Source organism: Trichosurus vulpecula, chromosome 3 (genome assembly GCF_011100635.1).
Source record: "Trichosurus vulpecula isolate mTriVul1 chromosome 3, mTriVul1.pri, whole genome shotgun sequence".
NCBI classification, from domain to species: domain Eukaryota; kingdom Metazoa; phylum Chordata; class Mammalia; order Diprotodontia; family Phalangeridae; genus Trichosurus; species Trichosurus vulpecula.
Window position 1 is genome coordinate 183,203,267 of NC_050575.1, and position 18,343 is coordinate 183,221,609.

The 18,343-nt window shown below is 38.4% G+C and overlaps 1 protein-coding gene across 6 annotated transcripts in view; it reads right to left on the reverse strand.

The window, feature by feature from the left end:
* Positions 1–18,343, reverse strand: part of OSBPL2 (oxysterol binding protein like 2) — a 114,090-nt gene that overhangs the window by 76,803 nt on the left and 18,944 nt on the right. The window lies entirely within an intron of this gene.

Consider the following 18,343-nt stretch of genomic DNA (forward strand, 5'->3'; position numbering starts at 1 on the left):
TTTAAAACCCAGGACTACATCTCATGTATTATGCAGTAGAAAGATCATAGAAAAGACTGAACTAAAAATTAACTGAAACAATAAATTAGTCAAGTTGCAGGATATAAAATATATCAGCATTCCTGTATATTGTAAACAAAATTTAGCAGAAGAGATAATATAGAGAAATTCCATTCAAAATACATGATGTGCAAAAGATTTGTGAGACTACTTTCCAAGACACATTCAGGAACTACATGAACATAACTACAAAACACTCTTCAAAGAAACAGAAAGACAAATAATGAATAAATATTAATTACTGATGGGCAGGCCATTACAATGCAATAAAAATGACAATACTATTTAGATTATTTTATTTATTCAATGTCATACTAAAGAAGATTATTTTATAGGGCTAGAAAAATAATTATGAAATTCATATAAAGAAACAAAAGAACAAAATCTCAAGGGAAATAGTTAAAAACTAGAAAAGAAGGGGGCAAATAGTAGAAGATGTAAAGTAAACTATAAACTATGTTACAAAGCAGTAATCATCAAAACTATTTGGTACTAGTTAAAAACAGAGAGGTCAATCAATGGAGCAGATTAGGTACATAAACCAAAAAACCCCAGCTATTGGGATAAGGACTCATTTCTCAACAACAATAACAACAAAAACCTGCTAATTACAGTGGAAAATTGTCTGGCAGAAATTAGGTACAGACCAACACCTCACACTATATACCAAAATAAGCATTAAAGGTGTTATCATAAACAATATAAAATAGAAAAAAGAAACTGCCTTTCGGATCTATGGACTAGGTAAGTAGGTATTCACAGCCAAACAAGGAAGAGAAAGGATTAAAAAGGCTTTGAACAAAACCAATGTAGTTAAAATTAGAAGGAAAACCAGTAACTAGGAAAAAATCTTTGCAGTCAATTTCTCTGGTAAAGGTCTTATATCTAAGATATATAAGGATTCGATTTAAATTTATAAGAACATTCTCCAATAGACAAGGGGTCAGAGAATATGAATAGAAGATTTTCAAAGGAAGAAATCTGAGTTTCAACAAACATGCAAAATTCTCTAAAATCATCAATTAGAGAAATGCAAATTAAAGCAACTCCGAGGTTTCACTTCATATTCAATGGCAAAGATGACCCCCCCCACAAAAAAAAAAGGAAAAGGAAAAGGAAAAAAAAAAGATGACCTCCCCCACAAAAAAAAAAAAGGAAAAGGAAAATGACAGTTGTTGGAGAATCTACAGGCAAACCAGCACAGTAACGCACTGTTGAAAGAGCCGTGAATTTATCCAGTTAGCCTAGAAAGCAATCTGGAATTATGACCAAAAGTCACTATGTTGTGCATTCCCTTTTACCCAGTGATATCACTACAATGCCTCTATCCCAAAGACATCAAAGAAAGAGAAAACAGATCTATAGGCATAAAAATATTTTTAACAGGTCTTTTTGTAATAGCAAAAAACTGGAAATTATGGAGTATCCTATTGAAGAATGGGTAAATAAATGATGTTATATGAGTGCAATGAAATAAGGTGAAGGAGAAAGTGGATGATGGGAAATAGAAGCAATAGGTGAATATAGCCTTGGCAGTTAGAAAAGTTTGTCAGTGAATGGCTAGAATTTATATAGAATTTTAGAGCCTGAAAAGTCTTCCTTTCACAATAGCCATGAGGTATGTAATCTAAATACTGATATTCTCATTGAGTGCACAAGAAAACTGAAAATTAGAGAGAAGTCATTCACCTGAGGTCATTCAGCTAGTAAGTGATAAAACTAGGACTCAATTCCAGGTCCTCTGAATCTAAGATGAGCATGTTCTTTCTACTAAACACACTCCCTTCCCTAAAGGAGGGAAGGCAACAAGGTAGTAGTTAGAGACAACAGCAGGATCAAAAAAAGCTTTTTTTCAAGGTAGGAGAAACCTATGTATGATGGAAGGCAGAAGGGGAGGAGCCAGTGACAATGGAAAGAATGAAGATACTATTAAGAGAGGGGATGTTTGAGGAAGGTTAAGTCCCAGACAAAACTGAAGGGATCTTCTTTGTTATGGCAGCAACATGTCAGTGTATCTAAGTACTGGTGTGCTGGACCAAGATGAAAAATTATGAACTAGCTAATTGTTTGAGGACTAATTAGTAAAATGTAAAGAATCTTATCATTGAAGCCACATATGTGAGACAATTTGGGGCAGTGGCAAGCCTTAAGAAATTAGAAATTGATATTTAATTTAACAAATATGTAAATGCCTAATACGCCCACTTTCATGGAGTTTGTGGTCTCTTGTAGCACTTCTTAAATTGTGGGTCATGTGGGTTATGACCCACATTTTAATAAGTGCTGAAGGGGTGGAGAGTGGAAAAAGTTTAAGAAGCCCTGGACTAGACTTCCCATTATCTGTGCCTAGAAATCAAGGATGAAAGCATCAATACATGTGGCATACATAGCATTTTCCCATACAAGTTTAGTCACTATTTTATTAAAATTACAGAACAAATATCCAAACAAAAGAACATACAGTGCTCCCACTAAAAGATATCACATTTTCATACCTGTTTGGAGAAAGAACACAATCTCTCCCACGTAATTCTAAAATCTTTATATAACCATGGCCATTAGAACAAACTACTACTGTTTATATTTTATGACAACCACCTAAAAAGAGTTCCCAAACACATCCTGTATCAAACAAATAGTGCCCTCTTAAAAAACAAAAACAAAAAGATACTTTAATAAGCCTACTACATATGAATATTGATAGCATTAATAGCACTAACTGATGCAAAGAGAAACCAGTAGATCAAGATACATATCAATTTTAAGACTATTATTCCTTGCTTCTAAGACAGTATGTTAAAATCTTATCTTTAATTTCATATATATGTACATATATATGAATATATGTGTGTATGTATATATATATACATATATACATGTATATATACATATCTCAAGTGTTGGCACATGACTACTGGGTACAAACATGCATTCACAAAGTCTTGAATTTTAAAATCTAAGTACAAGCATCAATTGCCAACATAAAGACTCCCACAAACACGAACTACCTGTTAGAAAATTCTACACACTCCACGGGTGACAATGACGACAATACTGACACTCACTTCTTGGCCTAATGAATATGCTTATTATGGAGAAAAAACACTGAGAAGAGATTATTTGTATTATTTTTAAGGCAGTCTTCTCAATAAGAACTTAAAGGAAAGACTGTCCACATTTTTTTTCTAGCAAGTTTCTCTGTTTTTAATTTTTTTTAAAACTTATCCTCATTTTCTGGGTAGCTACAAAACTTTACCCTGTCTTACAGTAATTTCAGTGAAAAGGCAGTCTATTAATTTCCTTGGAAGACTCCCATTAGAAAAAAAAATTAGAGAAACATGTTACTAAATTGTTAGAAGGCAGGCTTTTACGATCAATCCTAGGAAGCCAGACCGCCCCAACAAAACAAACACAAGTCATGGTTCCTAATGTGAACTATGATAGTTTTTACCAATCAACAGTTCTTAGAGGGCATCTGTATCACTGCAGACAAAGTTGTATGACCTGTGTCAGATTTAACAGGCATTAATAGTGCTCATCACACAGTGTTCCATGAATTGAAAAAAAAATAGTAAGAGATTTTCATTGTGGAATCACTTAAAAATGCCCTGGTCACAAAGGAGGCTAGAGATAGGAAAAACTGACTCGGGTTCAGAGATGTTATAGTCCAAATTTTGTTGTTTTTCAATTGTTTTTCATCATATTCAACTCTTCATGACTCCATTTGGGGTTTTCTTGGCAAAGATACTAGAGTGGTTTGTCGTTTCCTTCTCCAGTTCATTTGACAGATTATGAAACTGAGGCAAACAAGGTTAAGTGACTTGCCCAGGGTCACACAACTAAGCATCTGAGGCCACATTTGAACTCGCGAAGATAAGCCTTCTTGACTCTAGACTTGCACGTATCCACTGCACTTTCTAGTGCCCAAAGTCCAAATTCCTCACTTTAAATATTACCAGACTAAGATTCTTGGCTATCTGCTTCCAACTTCTTCATTAAACCAAAACTATTCTCTCAAAGATACTAATGCTCTCTTAATTACCAAATCTAATTGCCTTTTCTCAATCCTCCTTCTTGACCTCTGCACAGCCTTTGACACTGTTGATCACCTTCACCTCTTTGATACTCTTTTCTCTCCAGGTTTTTGTGACATTGCTCTTTCCTTGTCTTCCTCCCAGCTATCTAACTGCTCTTTCTCAGTCTCTTTTGCTGTCCAATGTCCAGTCTTACATCTCCAACTGCCAGTTAGACACCTCAAACTGGATGTCCTATGGACACCATAAACTCATCATGTACATAACTGAACTCATCATCTTTCCTCCCAAACTCTCCTTTCTTTCTAACATCCCTCTTACTAAAGGTTACAACCATCCTCCCAATCACCCAGGCTGGCAACCTAGGTGTCATCCTTGACCCTTCACTCACATTCACCCCACATATTCAATCAAGCATCAAGTACTGTCATTTCTATCCTGGTCACCTCCCTCACACATGCCCCCTTCTCTCTGCCGACAATGCAAATAGATTAATGCAGATTGATGCATCACTTCATATCTAGACTACTATAATAGCCTACTGGTTGGTTTCCCTGCCTTGAGTCTCTCCGAACTCCAATCCCTCTTCCACTTAGTTATCAAAATGATCTTCCTAAAGCATATGTCTGATCATGTCCCTCCCCCTATTTAATCAGCTCCAGTGGCTCAGTATTACTACTAGGATCAAGTATATAGTCTTCTGTTTGAATTTTCAAGCCCTTTATAACACGGCCACTTCCTACCTTTCCAGGCTACCTTATTACCCATCACATATACTTTGTGATCCAATTACATTGGCCTGATTGCTCCTTACACACTTTCTCCCAACTTATGTGACTTGGATAAAATTTTAAAGTTTTTGCACAAATAAAATCAATAAAGAGAGAATTAGAAGAGAAATGGTAACATGAACAGTACCTGCATCAAGTATCACCAATGAAAGTCTCATAGAAAATATACATAGAATTGACAAAAATATCCATCACCAAGAGCCATTCCCCAAAAGATAAGTGGCTAAAGGCTATGAATGGTTTTCAAAAGAAATGCAAATTACAAATGATCACATGAACACATGCTCCAAATAACTAAAAGATAAACGAAAATTAAAATACTCTGAGGTTCACCTTACATACAAATGGAAAAATATGAAAAAATCTGGAAGAGTCAATGTTGGATGGGCAGTGGGAAAATAAGCACACTAATGCACTAATGGAGAGGGGTCCAATTGTTCTGTATTTCATTTTGAAATTATATAAGAGAAGTCGCTAAACTGTCCATACCCTTTGACCCAGCAATCTCACTACTAGGCACACATCCCAAGTTAAAAACAAAAATAAAAGTCTTACCAAAAAATTCACAGTAGCATTCCTAATTAACAAAAAACTGAAAACAAAGTGGGTGCCCGTCAATTGGGGAATGCCTGGAAAAACTACACCACATGAATATTATCAAACATCACTTTACAGTAATAAATGATAGTGATGAGGAACTGAGAGAAACAAGGCATGATCTATATTAACTGCTACAGTGCAAAATAAGCAGAATCAAAAGAACAATATACACAATGACCTGTTCATTCAGTTGCGTCCACCTCTTTGTGACCCCATGCACCATAGCACATCAATACTGTTCCAAGGGGTTTTCTTGGCAAAGACACTAGAGTGTTTTTGCCACTTCCTTCTCCAGCAGATTAAGGCAAATAAAGGTTAAGTGACTTTGCCCAAGGTTACACAGTAGTGTCTAAGGCTGAATTTGAACTCAGGTCTTCCTGACTGCACGCTAAGCACTCTATCCATTGAGCTACCTAGCTGCCTCTATGTAATGACTACAACAATATAAACAAGATTACTAAAAGTTGAACTCTAATTTTCTAATTAATAGAAAAAACAACAACAAAGGTTCTAGAGAATTGTTAATTGAATCAAACCCTCCTTCCTCATGGCAGAGAGGACATAGGATCATGTATCTAGAACTGGAAGGGACTTTGGAGGCCATCGAGTTCTGAACAACCTGTCATCTTACAAATGAGAAAACTGAAGTCTAGAGAGGTTAAGTGACTTGCCCAAAGTCACACAGTTCATAAGTGTCTAAGATAGTATTTGAACCCAGAGCTTTCTGACTACAAGCCTAGTCACACACTTCCTGTACTGGACATTTTTGTTTGTTTTTCTTTGTCAGGAAAGAAGGTTCAATCTAGAAGGGGAAATGGGAAATGCCAGATATAAAGACAAAAGTAATTTTTTAAAAAACAACTTTAAAAAAAAAACATAGCTTTTGTCAGTCAAAGTGATTTTTATCTAATGACCAAATGGACATAATATAGGAAGAATAAAACTGTACTAATATTGACATTCTCATTATAAAGGAAATGAAAGGATGGTTCACAAGTTCTTTTAAGAGAGACAAATAAGAGAGAAGGTGAAATTAATTTTATTATGAGTCCAAAGACAACAAAAAAAATCATTTCATGTGACATTTGGTCATGTCATACTACAATATTTATGAGAAGTATTTGTGAAAGGACCACCATAAAAATAACTGCAACCAATAAGTCAATATCAGCTACAAACGACTCTATTTTAATATTCATAAATGGTTTTAATTTTAAAAGCTTTATTGATATCTTTTGTTTTATATCAGGTATTTCTACATATAACCTTCTTCCCAAAGTGACCCTTTCCTTGAAACAAGAAAAGGCAGGCCAAACCAATCCACATAGCAACTTGATCTGACAGCAAATCTAACACTGCAGTAGACAGAACTTAGTCACTCAGTCAAGAAGATGCGGGTTCAAATTTAGCTTCAAACACTTACTAGTTGTGTGATTCTAGAAAAGTCATAACCTCTCTCATCCTCAGTTTTCCTCATTTACAAAATAGAGACAATAATAGCACCTCTCTGTGTTGTTGTGACCAATGAAATATGTAAAACATTATGTTTTATTATTTTATTATTATTATTAATTATCCACTTTTCCAGTAAAAGGAAGGTAGTACATTGAGGGAACATTATTCTAAATAATGTGATTTAGGGAATAGCATGGCTCCACTTTGACCTGGCATGTGGTAGTCTGTTTAATAGCTTTCTCTAAGCTAAGGGAGTTATAATAATAATAATGATGAAATCTTAAAAATCCTTTGTGAAAATGATGAACACTACTACCACCGACATTACTTTAACTAGTTCAATGCCAGAATCAGTTAACAAAAGAACCTACCTAGCATGAGTTGTCCAAACACTTACGCCTCTCTATCACAATTACTAATTTATTTTCTTCCCAAAAAGCCACTTTATCAACTCCACAACACCTTTATTCTTTATCAATAATGGGGACATTAAACATTTAGTGTGTAATTTGCTCACAATACATTTTTGCACATGCACGGCCAAAAAAAAAAATTAGGGAGGGTAGAAGAGAAAATGCAATCATGAAATTTTAAAGGTAAATAAGTCCATTTTGAAAGTTTTGAAAAGTTCACCTCCATTTGCTAATTCTAACATAGCATAAAGTTATAATAGTTCTCTAATTGTTCAGAACTAACAATAGTTATTTTTGCAGATATTGTCTATAATTTTAAAATCAAGTGGAAAAGCCCACTCCACTCATGGCAAAAGGAAAAGAAAACAGTTGGGCCCCTTATTTTAACATAGCTAACCTATTACTGGCTATGGTTATCATCTAAACACTCCAACTATAAAGTGAAGAAATAAAAGAAAATCAGAGACTGAAATAAAAGCAAAAAGACTGTATTTTCACCTCCAACAAATGAAAACTATACTGATACACAAAATGAAGAATGAAACTTTATAAATCTGCTAAGGCCTTTTGAAGCCATCCCTAGTAAGATAATTTTGTATACCATATGTTCAATATCAGATGATAACAGTAAATGTATTCTCTTATAATTCAAAAACTTTACTTGGTATATTAATGTTCGCTAATGATAGAAAGATCTACTTTCAATCTGCATTTCAATAGATTCAGCTAACATTAATTAAATGTGTATTGTGATGTAAGAGAATAGGAAAAAACAAAGTAGTTCCTCTTCTCAATGACTATATATTCTACACAGAGAGAGAGAGAGAAGTGATTACAAAATAATTTAGGAGGATTAAGAAAGATTCCCTGTTAGAAGTGGCCTTAAGGGAGGCTAGGAATTTCAAGAAGTTAAGGTGAGGAGTGATAAATTCTAGGCAGTCTCATTTCTGTCTTTGTATCCCCCCATGCCTAGCACAGTGCTTGGCTCATAGTAGGTGGATCTAATGTTGACTGAAAGATGAGTCAGACTGTGAAAAACACTGAGACAGGAAGGGTCAAGTTATTAGGCTAGTTTGGCTGTAATAGAGCATATGAAGGGGAGTAATGTGAAATAAGGCTGGGAAAGTAGGAGAAAGCCATCATGTGGCGAGCTTAAAATGTCAGATGGAGGAGACTAGGCACAATATGAAGTCAATAAAAATTTCTGAGCAGTGTAGCAACATGGAGAGATCTATGGGAAACACTAATTTGGCAGCTAGGTAGAGGATAAAGTGGAGAGGGGAGAGAATGAAGCAAGGAAACCAACTGGGAGACTAGAGCAAATAGTTCCTGTGAGAGGTCTAGCCAAAATGGCCTCACTAATGGTTCTCACAAACTGCTTGCTATCTGTAGACCCTCGTACTGGTTATCTGTCATGCCTCAGAAAATGTTCTCAATCTGCCTGATAGAACCCCACAGTTCCCTCAAAACTCTACCTTCAACACAAAGCCTTTCCCAAATCCCCTTCCCACTTGATACAAAAAATATCTTCTATTCATTTTGTATAAACTTCTAACTGGACATATTGTCTACCCTTATGAAATGAAGGTTACCAAGGGCAGGGGCCATTTTATTTTTACCTTTGTATCCCCAGCACCTAGCAGACTGTCTGGCACATAGTAGGCACTCAGTAAATGCTTACTGACTGACTGGCACAAAATAGGTCCTTGTTGTTGGATGGACGGGCTGAAGGATTTGAATGAGGGTGGCAATTCTGTGAGTGGAAAAGGGACAAATGCAAGACATATTGTAGAGAGGGCATGGATAAGATTTAGCAACTGACTGGGGGGAGGGGCAGTGGCGGAGGTGAGATGCAATCAGGAGGTGAAATGAACCTGAAAAATTGTAAGTATCAGTAGCACTCTCAACAGAAGTAGTGAAGTTTAGAGGCAGGGTGAGTTTAAAGGAGGAAGAAAATTAGCTCTGTTTTTCACAGGCTGAATTTAAGAAGCTGATGAGGACATCCAGGTGATATTCAGGAAAGAGATTAGGTTTAGATGTACAGATTATCACAAAGGTGCTAACTGAACCCACAGGAACTAATTAGCTAACCAAGCATAGATTGAAAAAAGAGAACCTTGGAGGATAGCCACTCTCCACTCATTCTCCATCTTTCTGTGTAACTATTTTAAATTCAGTGAAGGAAAAAAGTTGGTTTCTCACAGGAGGAACTAGCTTGATCCTTTAGAAAAGCATACTTTAGACATACTATATAGAAAACCATTCACTTTTGAAAGGAATACAAATCACCAGCAAGAAAAACAGAAAGCTATCTTCCAGGTAGTTCAGTTTTGATTAACGAGTACCTCACCCTACTATGAATTTGTAGGACTTTTCTTATGTTGCAGCCAGTTAAATATCTAACAAGTTCCCTCATGATAATTGGTGCATGATTTATGGACAGTTACATGTTAATGTACAATAAAAATCACAAAACTAAAACCCACAATCCTACAGCTGGGATTTGATCCCAGATGTATCATTAAAAGTGGGGGAAAGAACATTTCTGCTCCAAAGAATGTTCATAACTATTTTATTTGTATATGGATCATAGATCTAGAGCTGGAAGGGACCTGAGAGGCCATCAAGCCCTATTCTACAACTGAGCAACTGAAAACTAAAGAGGTTAAGTGACCTGATTAAGTTCACTCAGGTAAATAACTGTCAGAGGTGAGATCTAAACCCACATCTTCTGAATCTAGAGGCACATCTTCTACTGAACCATTCTGCCTCCTACATAGAAAAGATACCAGGACTTTAGAATGAACATGTCTCCAATTATTGCGGAATGTCTAAATAAATGTCACTTTAACATAATAGGATACCATGGTCCTTGGCAGGTGGGGAGGGAGAAGGGAGGAAAGGTTCTTGGGAGAGTATAGACCTGTGATTTCATGATTTGAAAACCCCCACAGACTTGAATCAGCAATCTCCTCTAACACAAATTCTTAGAAAGTTGCCCAAAGGTCATATGTTGTTGCCCGACTATGATCACAGAGCTCATGTGTCAGGAACAGAACTTGAACCCAGGTCTTCCTGACTATAAGCAGCTAGATAATGTAGTAGGCAGAGTGCCAAGCCTGGAGTCAAGAAGACCCGAGTTCAAATGTGACCTCAGGCACTTACTAGCTGTGTGACCTTGGGAAAGTCACTTAACCATTTGCTTCAGTTTCCTCAGCTGTAAAATGAGCCTAGGGAAGGAAATGGCAAATCACTCCAGTATCTTTACCAAGAAAAGCTAACACGGGGTCATGAGTCAGACACATTTGAAACAACTTCCTAACTAAAAAGACTGACTCTCGATACACTATATCACACAGCTTCTTGTAATGTCATTAAAAACAAATACGAAATGGGCAGCTAGGTGGGACAGTGAGTAGAGCGCTAGCCCTGGACTCAGGAGGACCTGAGTTCAAATCCAACCTCAGACACTTGACGCACTTCCTAGCTGTGTGACCTTGGGCAAGTCACTTAATCCCAATTGCCCTGCCTTCCCCCTCCAAAACAAACAAACAAACAAAACAAATATGAAGAACACAAATACTGAAAGACTTTTTATGAAGAGAACTGAAGCATGATTAGCAGAATAAGAACATATATTAATTACAACTAAATTTTTAAAAATTATGTAATTTAAGAGTTGGAAGAGACTTCAGCAGCCATCTGTTTAAAGGTCAAGTTAATGGAATATTATTGCACCATTTAAAATAGCAAATGAAGCATATAAAGATACTTATACAAGTAATGCAAAAGAGGTAAAGAGAATTAAAACATGCTTTTAAAAAAAGCTGAACTATATAAAAAGCACTTAATATATATGATCTCATTTAATTCTCACATTTTTTGTTTTTTCTAAGGTTACCAATGATTTCTTAACTGCAAATCCAGGGTCCTTTTCAGTCTTTTCCTACTTGGCCTTTTTCCCACAGCATTTAAAAGTATCTTATATGGTAAACAGCACAATATTATCCTCATTTTAACAGACCAGGAAACTGAGGCTCATTCCAACAACCACAAACATTTATTAAACACCAGACATTTGCCAGGCACTGTGTCAGGTGCCAGTGATTCCAAGACATGGATGAAGCAGTGACTGCTCTCAAGGAACTTACATTCTATAGGGAGAAACAATATCTACACATATGAGTCTAAACAAAATAAATGCAAAGTAATTTGGAGGAAGAGGCACTTAGATCAAGAAAGGTTTCAGGCTTCACAACTGAGAAGTGAAGCAAACCTGGGAGTCTTTGAAATGGAAGTGAAAAGGTAGTACATTATGGGCATGGGGAATAGCCTTTACAAGGGCACAGAAAAGGGAGAAGGTTGGTCATTATGTGAGGACCAGCAAGGCCAGTACATCTATGTTAGAGAGTACCTGAAGGAGAAAATGTAAAACTAGGGAGTGGGGGCTTGGGGCGTGGGGGGGCAGGGGGTGGGGGGAGATGAGGGTAGGGTGGCCCCAGGTTGTGAAGGCCTTTAAATGACAAACAAAAGAGTTTATATATTTGATCCTAAAAAAAATAAGAGAACAAGAAGCCACTGGAGCTTATAAAGCAGGTGAGGGACATGGTTAGAACTATATTTTAGAAATATTACCTTGGCAGCTCTATGGAGAACAGATTAGAAAGGTGGAAGGACTTGAGGCAGGCAACCAATGCAGAGGCTAATATAATAGCCCAGGCAAAAGGTAAAAGAGGACTTGAACTAGGGTAGTGGCCTGTGAAGGGACAGATGTGAGAGATACAGTAGAGGCAGAATTCAGAAAAAGTTGGTAGCTGACTGGGTGTATAGGTGGAGGGGAAAATGAGTCAAGCTGTGAATCTAGGTGACTGAAAGAAAGGTGGTGGTGCTGTTAACAGAAATAGGAAGAGGGGTGGGTTGTGGGTCGAGGGTGCTAATGAGCTGATTTGAAAATGCTGAATTTGAGACACTTAACAGAATAACCACTTGAAAATGGCTAACTTGCAACTGGTGATACAGAATTAGAGCTCCAGAGAAAGATTAGGGCTGGACATATAGATTTAGCTGTCATCTGTGTGACATGACAGTTGAACACAGTTACTGATGAGATCACTGGGAGGGGGATGTAGGAGGGAGGGGGGAGGAAGAGACAGGGAGGGGGAAAGAGGAAAGGAGGAAAGGGGAGAGAGAAAGAGGGAGAGAGGAAGAGAAGGAGAGAGAGACAGAGAGAGAGAGAGAGAGAGAGAAGAGAGAGAGAGAAGGGTCCAGCAGAGACTCCTGGAACACACCTGAATTTGGAGGGACAAATCATGGGGTAGTCAGACAAAAAGAAAGAAAGCCAAAAATAAAACCAATGTCTCCTCTCCAAGAAAGGAGGAGAGAGGAGAGTATACAGAGAGTGATCAACAGTACCAAATGCTATAGAAAGGTCATAAAAGACAGGAATTTTAAAAAGGCCATCAGACAGGGCAATTAAGAGATTGATGGTAACCTTCTAGAACAGATCAGAAGTCAGACTATACCATATCATACCATACTATAATGTGAATGAGAAAAGAGGAGGCAACGTGTTACAAACACAGAAATAAGTTAGCTTGAGGGTCAAATGAAGGGTTTCATTTTGTGTTACAAAGTGGAAGAGATTTGGTCATCTTTTCAGGCACCAGGAAAGGAGCCAGTAGACAGAGATGACAAATTAGAAAATCTGGAGAGAGGATGATTTCAGAGAAGGTGATTGGAAGGCACAGAGTCAAGTCCCCACAAGTGGAGAGATGCACCTTGCTGAGGAATAGCGTTGTTTCTTCACTGACTGAGCAAAGAAGGAGAATCAGAGAGAAAGCCAAAGGGCTTTTGAACTGCAGAACAAGGGTAAAGAGGGCCAGCCACCACAGAATGGCTAGAGAGCTAGCCTCAAAGCCAAGATCTAGGTTCGAATCCTGCATCTGACATGTGCTTTCTGCATGACCCTAAGCAAGTCACTTCATCTCAAGAGGCTCTAGGCAACTAAGACTAGAGTTGCAGAGAAGGCACTGACCTCATCCAGGATTTCTCAATGCCAATGAAATCAGAGGCCCAGTCTCTTTCCCTACCTGTATTCCTATTCCTCATGGAGGACTAACAGTCTCTATTTTCTATGTAAAGTTCTCTGCTGAGTAGGAAAGAGGAAGGAGAAGGAGGTTCATACGGAAGGCCTGAGGAAAGAAAAAAAGTAATTGGAATGACCACTGTAGCCACTAGAAGAGGTTTAATAGACAATCAATTAGGGAAGAGTAAAAGGACTGTCATCATGCAGTGAGGGCTCAGCTAATATTAGAAAACATAAATTTGTAGCAGACACAGTCAGCATGGTTGTATGACATCCTCCAGCACCGTTCATTAGCACTGAGTAATATGAAGGCAGAAGGCAGGGGTGAACCAGAGTTGGGACAAAATCAGTGGAAGGGTAAGAGGGCAAAGGATTCAGGAGGAGAGAAAAGTATATAGTTAAGCTTCTTAACTACAAAGTCAAGATTGAAAAACCTCTTCTTTTCCTAAGACACCTACACCACCACTAACCTCCACAGCCAATTAGGGGACTCTTCAACACCACACAACATAAGTATACAGACACAGAGAGACCCAAACACAGAGACATACTATACCAGGGATGGGGAACCTGTGGCCTCCAGGTCACATGTGGCCTTCTTGGTCCTTGGGTGAGGCCCTTTGACTGAGTCCAAGTTTTACAGAATAAATCCTTTTATTAAGGAGATTTGTTCTGTGAAGTTTGGATTCAGTCAAAGGGTTGCACTTGAAGACCTAGAGGAACACGTGACCTGGAAGCTGCAGGTTCCCCACCCCTGGTCTAACTGATTTTCCTCCTAGTATCCCTGCTTAGCAATCTAGCCTCCATATACTTGTCAAATAAATATTCTTACAACACGCATCTGTCACTCTTTTTCAAAAACCTTCAGTGGCTCGCTATTGTCACTAAGGTAAAATATAAACTCCTCAGTCTGGTATTCAACACTAGAACCAAGGGCATCAATTGACACAAAAATATTAATATTTTACTTAGGGAAAAAAGTTCATCTCACTATTGCTGTTTTCTTTGCCTTACTGATAAAAATAGTGCACTGCATCAATTGATGCAGCTTGGTCCTTCGAGGTACTCTTAAATTCTGGTCCTTCTAGAGCTAAAGAACATCATAATCTGACTCCCACATACCGTTCTAGCCAGATTTTATATTGTTTCCCTTCATGCACACTACCCAACCAAACTGCCCACTAGCTGTTCCAAGTCACACCGCTGCTAAATGTCAGATACACCATTCAAACTGCTTCACCTATTATTTCTAATGAATTGGTATAATTTAGTCATAATGTCTATTGTTCTAACTTATTCAACCTATATAACATGAAGAAATATTAGCAGAAAAGCAGCACAGCACAATGAATAGAAAAACAGCAGCTGGAGTGAGTAACGGTACAGTAGAAAAGGTGCTGGTTTTGAGATGAAAGTACCTGGGGTCATATCCCAGCTCTAGCCCTTACCTCTGAGGGCCAGAAGTAGGCCTCAGTAAAATAAAGGGCTTGAACCAGATTGACCTTTAAGGTGTCCCTTTCAGTTTAAATCTGTACTCCTAGAAGTCAGAAGACAGCTCTAGGCCTGGCTTCACCATTTATTAACTATGTAACCTTAGGCTAGTCACTTAACAGTCTAGAGCCTCAGTTTCCTCAACTGTAAAAAATATAATACCTGTCCTGTCTATCTCCTAGGGTTACCATAAGAATCAACCAAGAAAACCTATGTAAAAGTTCTATATCAAGGTAATATTATTATGAAAAGTCAAATTTGAGGCAGCTAGGTGGCACAGTGAGTAGAGCACTGGCCCTGGAGTCAGGAGGACCTGAGTTCAAATCTAGACTCAGACTCTTTTTTTTTTTAATTTAATATATTTAGTTTTCAGCATTGATTTTCACAAGAGTTTGAATTACAAATTTTCTCCCCATTTCTACCCTCCCCCCCACTCCAAGATGGCGTATATTCTGGTTGCCCAGTTCCCCAGTCAGCCCTCCCTTCTGTCACCCCACTCCCCTCCCATCCCCTTTTCCCTTTCTTTCTTATAGGGCAAGATAAATTTCTATGCCCCACTGCCTGTGTATCTTATTTTCTAGTTGCATGCAAAAACTTTTTTTTTGTTTGTTTTTGAACATCTGTTTTTAAAACTTTGAGTTCCAAATTCTCTCCCCTCTTCCCTTCCCACCCACCCTCCCTAAGAAGTCAAGCAATTCAACATAGGCCACATGCGTATCATTATGTATAACCCTTCCACAATACTCATGTTGTGAAAGACTCACTATATTTTGCTCCTTCCCAACCCATCCCCCTTTACTGAATTTTCTCCCTTGACCCTGTCCCCTTTCCAAAGTGTTTGTTTTTGATTACCTCCACCCCCATCTGCCCTCCCTTCTATCATCCCCCCTTTTTTTTATCTTCTTCTTCCTCCTTTTTTCCTGTGGGGTAAGTTACCCAATTGAGTATGTATGGTATTCCCTCAGGTCAAATCTGATGAGAGCAAGATTCACTCATTCCCCCTCACCTCACTTCTCTTCCCTTCCTACAGAACTGCTTTTTCTTGCCACTTTTATGCAAGATAATTTACCCCATTCTATCTCTCCCTATCTCCCTCTCTCAATATATTCTTCTCTCATCCCTTAATTTTATTTCTTTTAGATACCTTCCCTTCATCTTCACCTCACCCTGTGCCCTTTCTCTCTCTCTCTCTCTCTCTCTCTATATATATATATACACACATACATATATACATACATACACACTCACATATACATAAACATATATATATGAATATTCCCTTCAGCTACCCTAATACTGAGGTCTCATGAATCATACACATCATCTTTCCATGTAAGAATGTAAACAAAACAGTTCAACTTTAGTAAGTCCCTTGCAATTTCCGTTTCTTGATTACCTTTTCATGCTTCTCTTGATTCTTGTGTTTGAAAGTCAAATTTTCTATTCAGCTCTGGTCTTTTCACTGAGAAAGCTTGAAAGTCCTCTATTTTATTGAAAATCCATATTTTGCCTTGGAACATGATACTCAGTTTTGCTGGGTAGGTGATTCTAGGTTTTAATCCTAGCTCCATTGACCTCCAGAATATCGTATTCCAAGCCCTTTGATCTCTTAATGTAGAAGCTGCTAGATCTTGGGTTATTCTGATTATGTTTCCACAGTACTCAAATGGTTTCTTTCTAGCTACTTGCAGTATTTTCTCCTTGATCTGGGAGCTCTGGAATTTGGTGACAATATTCCTAGGAGATTTCTTTTTGGGATCTATTTGAGGAGGTGATCAATGGATTCTTTCAATTTCTATTTTGCCCTGTGGCTCTAGAATATCAGGGCAGTTCTCCTTGATAATTTCTTGAAAGATGATATCTAGGCTCTTTTTTTGATCATGGCTTTCAGGTAGTCCAATAATTTTTAAATTATCTCTCCTGGATCTATTTTCCAGGTCAGTGGTTTTTCCAAGGAGATATTTCACATTGTCTTCCATTTTTTCATTCCTTTGGTTCTGTTTTATAATATCTCGATTTCTCATAAAGTCACTAGCTTCCACTTGCTCCAATCTAATTTTTAAGGTAGTATTTTCTTCAGTGGTCTTTTGGACCTCCTTTTCCATTTGGCTAATTCTGCCTTTCAAGGCATTCTTCTCCTCATTGGCTTTTTGGAGCTCTTTTGACATATAAGTTAGTCTATTTTTTAAGGTGTTGTTTTCTTCAGTGTATTTTTCAGCATTTTTTGGGGTCTCCTTTAGCAAGTCATTGACTTGTTTTTCATGGTTTTCTCGCATCCTTCTCATTTCTCTTTCCAATTTTTCCTCTACTTCTCTAACTTGTTTTTCCAAATCCTTTTTGAGCTCTTCCATGGTCTGAGACCAGTTCATGTTTCTCTTGGAGGCTTTTGTTGTAGGCTCTATGACTTTGTTGACTTCTTCTGGATGTATGTTTTGGTCTTCTTTGTCACCAAAGAAGGATTCCAGTCTGAGAATGAATCTGGGTGCGTTTTCGCTGCTTGGCCATATTCCCAACCATCTAACTTGACCCTTGAGTTTTTCAATGGGTATGACTGCTTGTAGACTAAAGAGTTCTATGTTCCACGCTTGGGGGGATGCGCCAGCTCTGCCACACCAGCACTCCTCCTTCCCCAAGAACCCCCAACCCGGATTGGGCTTAGATCTTCAGCAGGCTGTGCACTCCTGCTCTGATCCGCCACTTAATTCCTCCCACCAGGTGGGCCTGGGGCCAGAAGCAACTGCAGCTGTACTTCTGTAGCTGCCCCACCTCCACTGTGCAGTAGCCGAACCACGAACTCCTTCCACTCCCGCAGCTTTTCCCACTAACCTTCTCTGTTGTCTTTAGTGTTTGTGGGTTGAGAAGTCTGGTAACTGCTACAGCTCACTGATTCAGGGTGCTAGGGCACGCTCCTCCCGGCTCCTGGTCTGGTTGGTCCACACCGCTCACACTGGGCTCTGCTCCACTCCGCTCTGCTCCCAGCTCCGTGCGGGATAGACCTCACCCAGAGACCATCCAGGCTGTCCTGGGCTGGCGCCCTGCTTCCCTCTGCTGTTTTGTGGGTTCTGCAGTTCTAGAATTGGTTCAGAGCCATTTTTTATAGGTTTTTGGAGGGACTCGGCGGGGAGCTCACGCTAGTCCCTGCTTTTCAGTCGCCATCTTGGCTCCACCTCTAGCCTCAGACTCTTGACACACTTCCTAGCTGTGTGACCTCGGGCAAGTCACTTAACCCCAACTGCCCTACCTTCCCCCTTCCAAAAAAAAAAAAGTATTGTGAAAAGTCAAATTCACTGTGTTGTTCTTGTTAGAAATAAAAAAAATTTGAGATTTTTTTTTTTGCCATCAAATAAAGCAGACAGCCAAGTCAGCATGTCAGAGTCACAGAATTAGAAAGTATTATCTAGGACACTCTCAGCT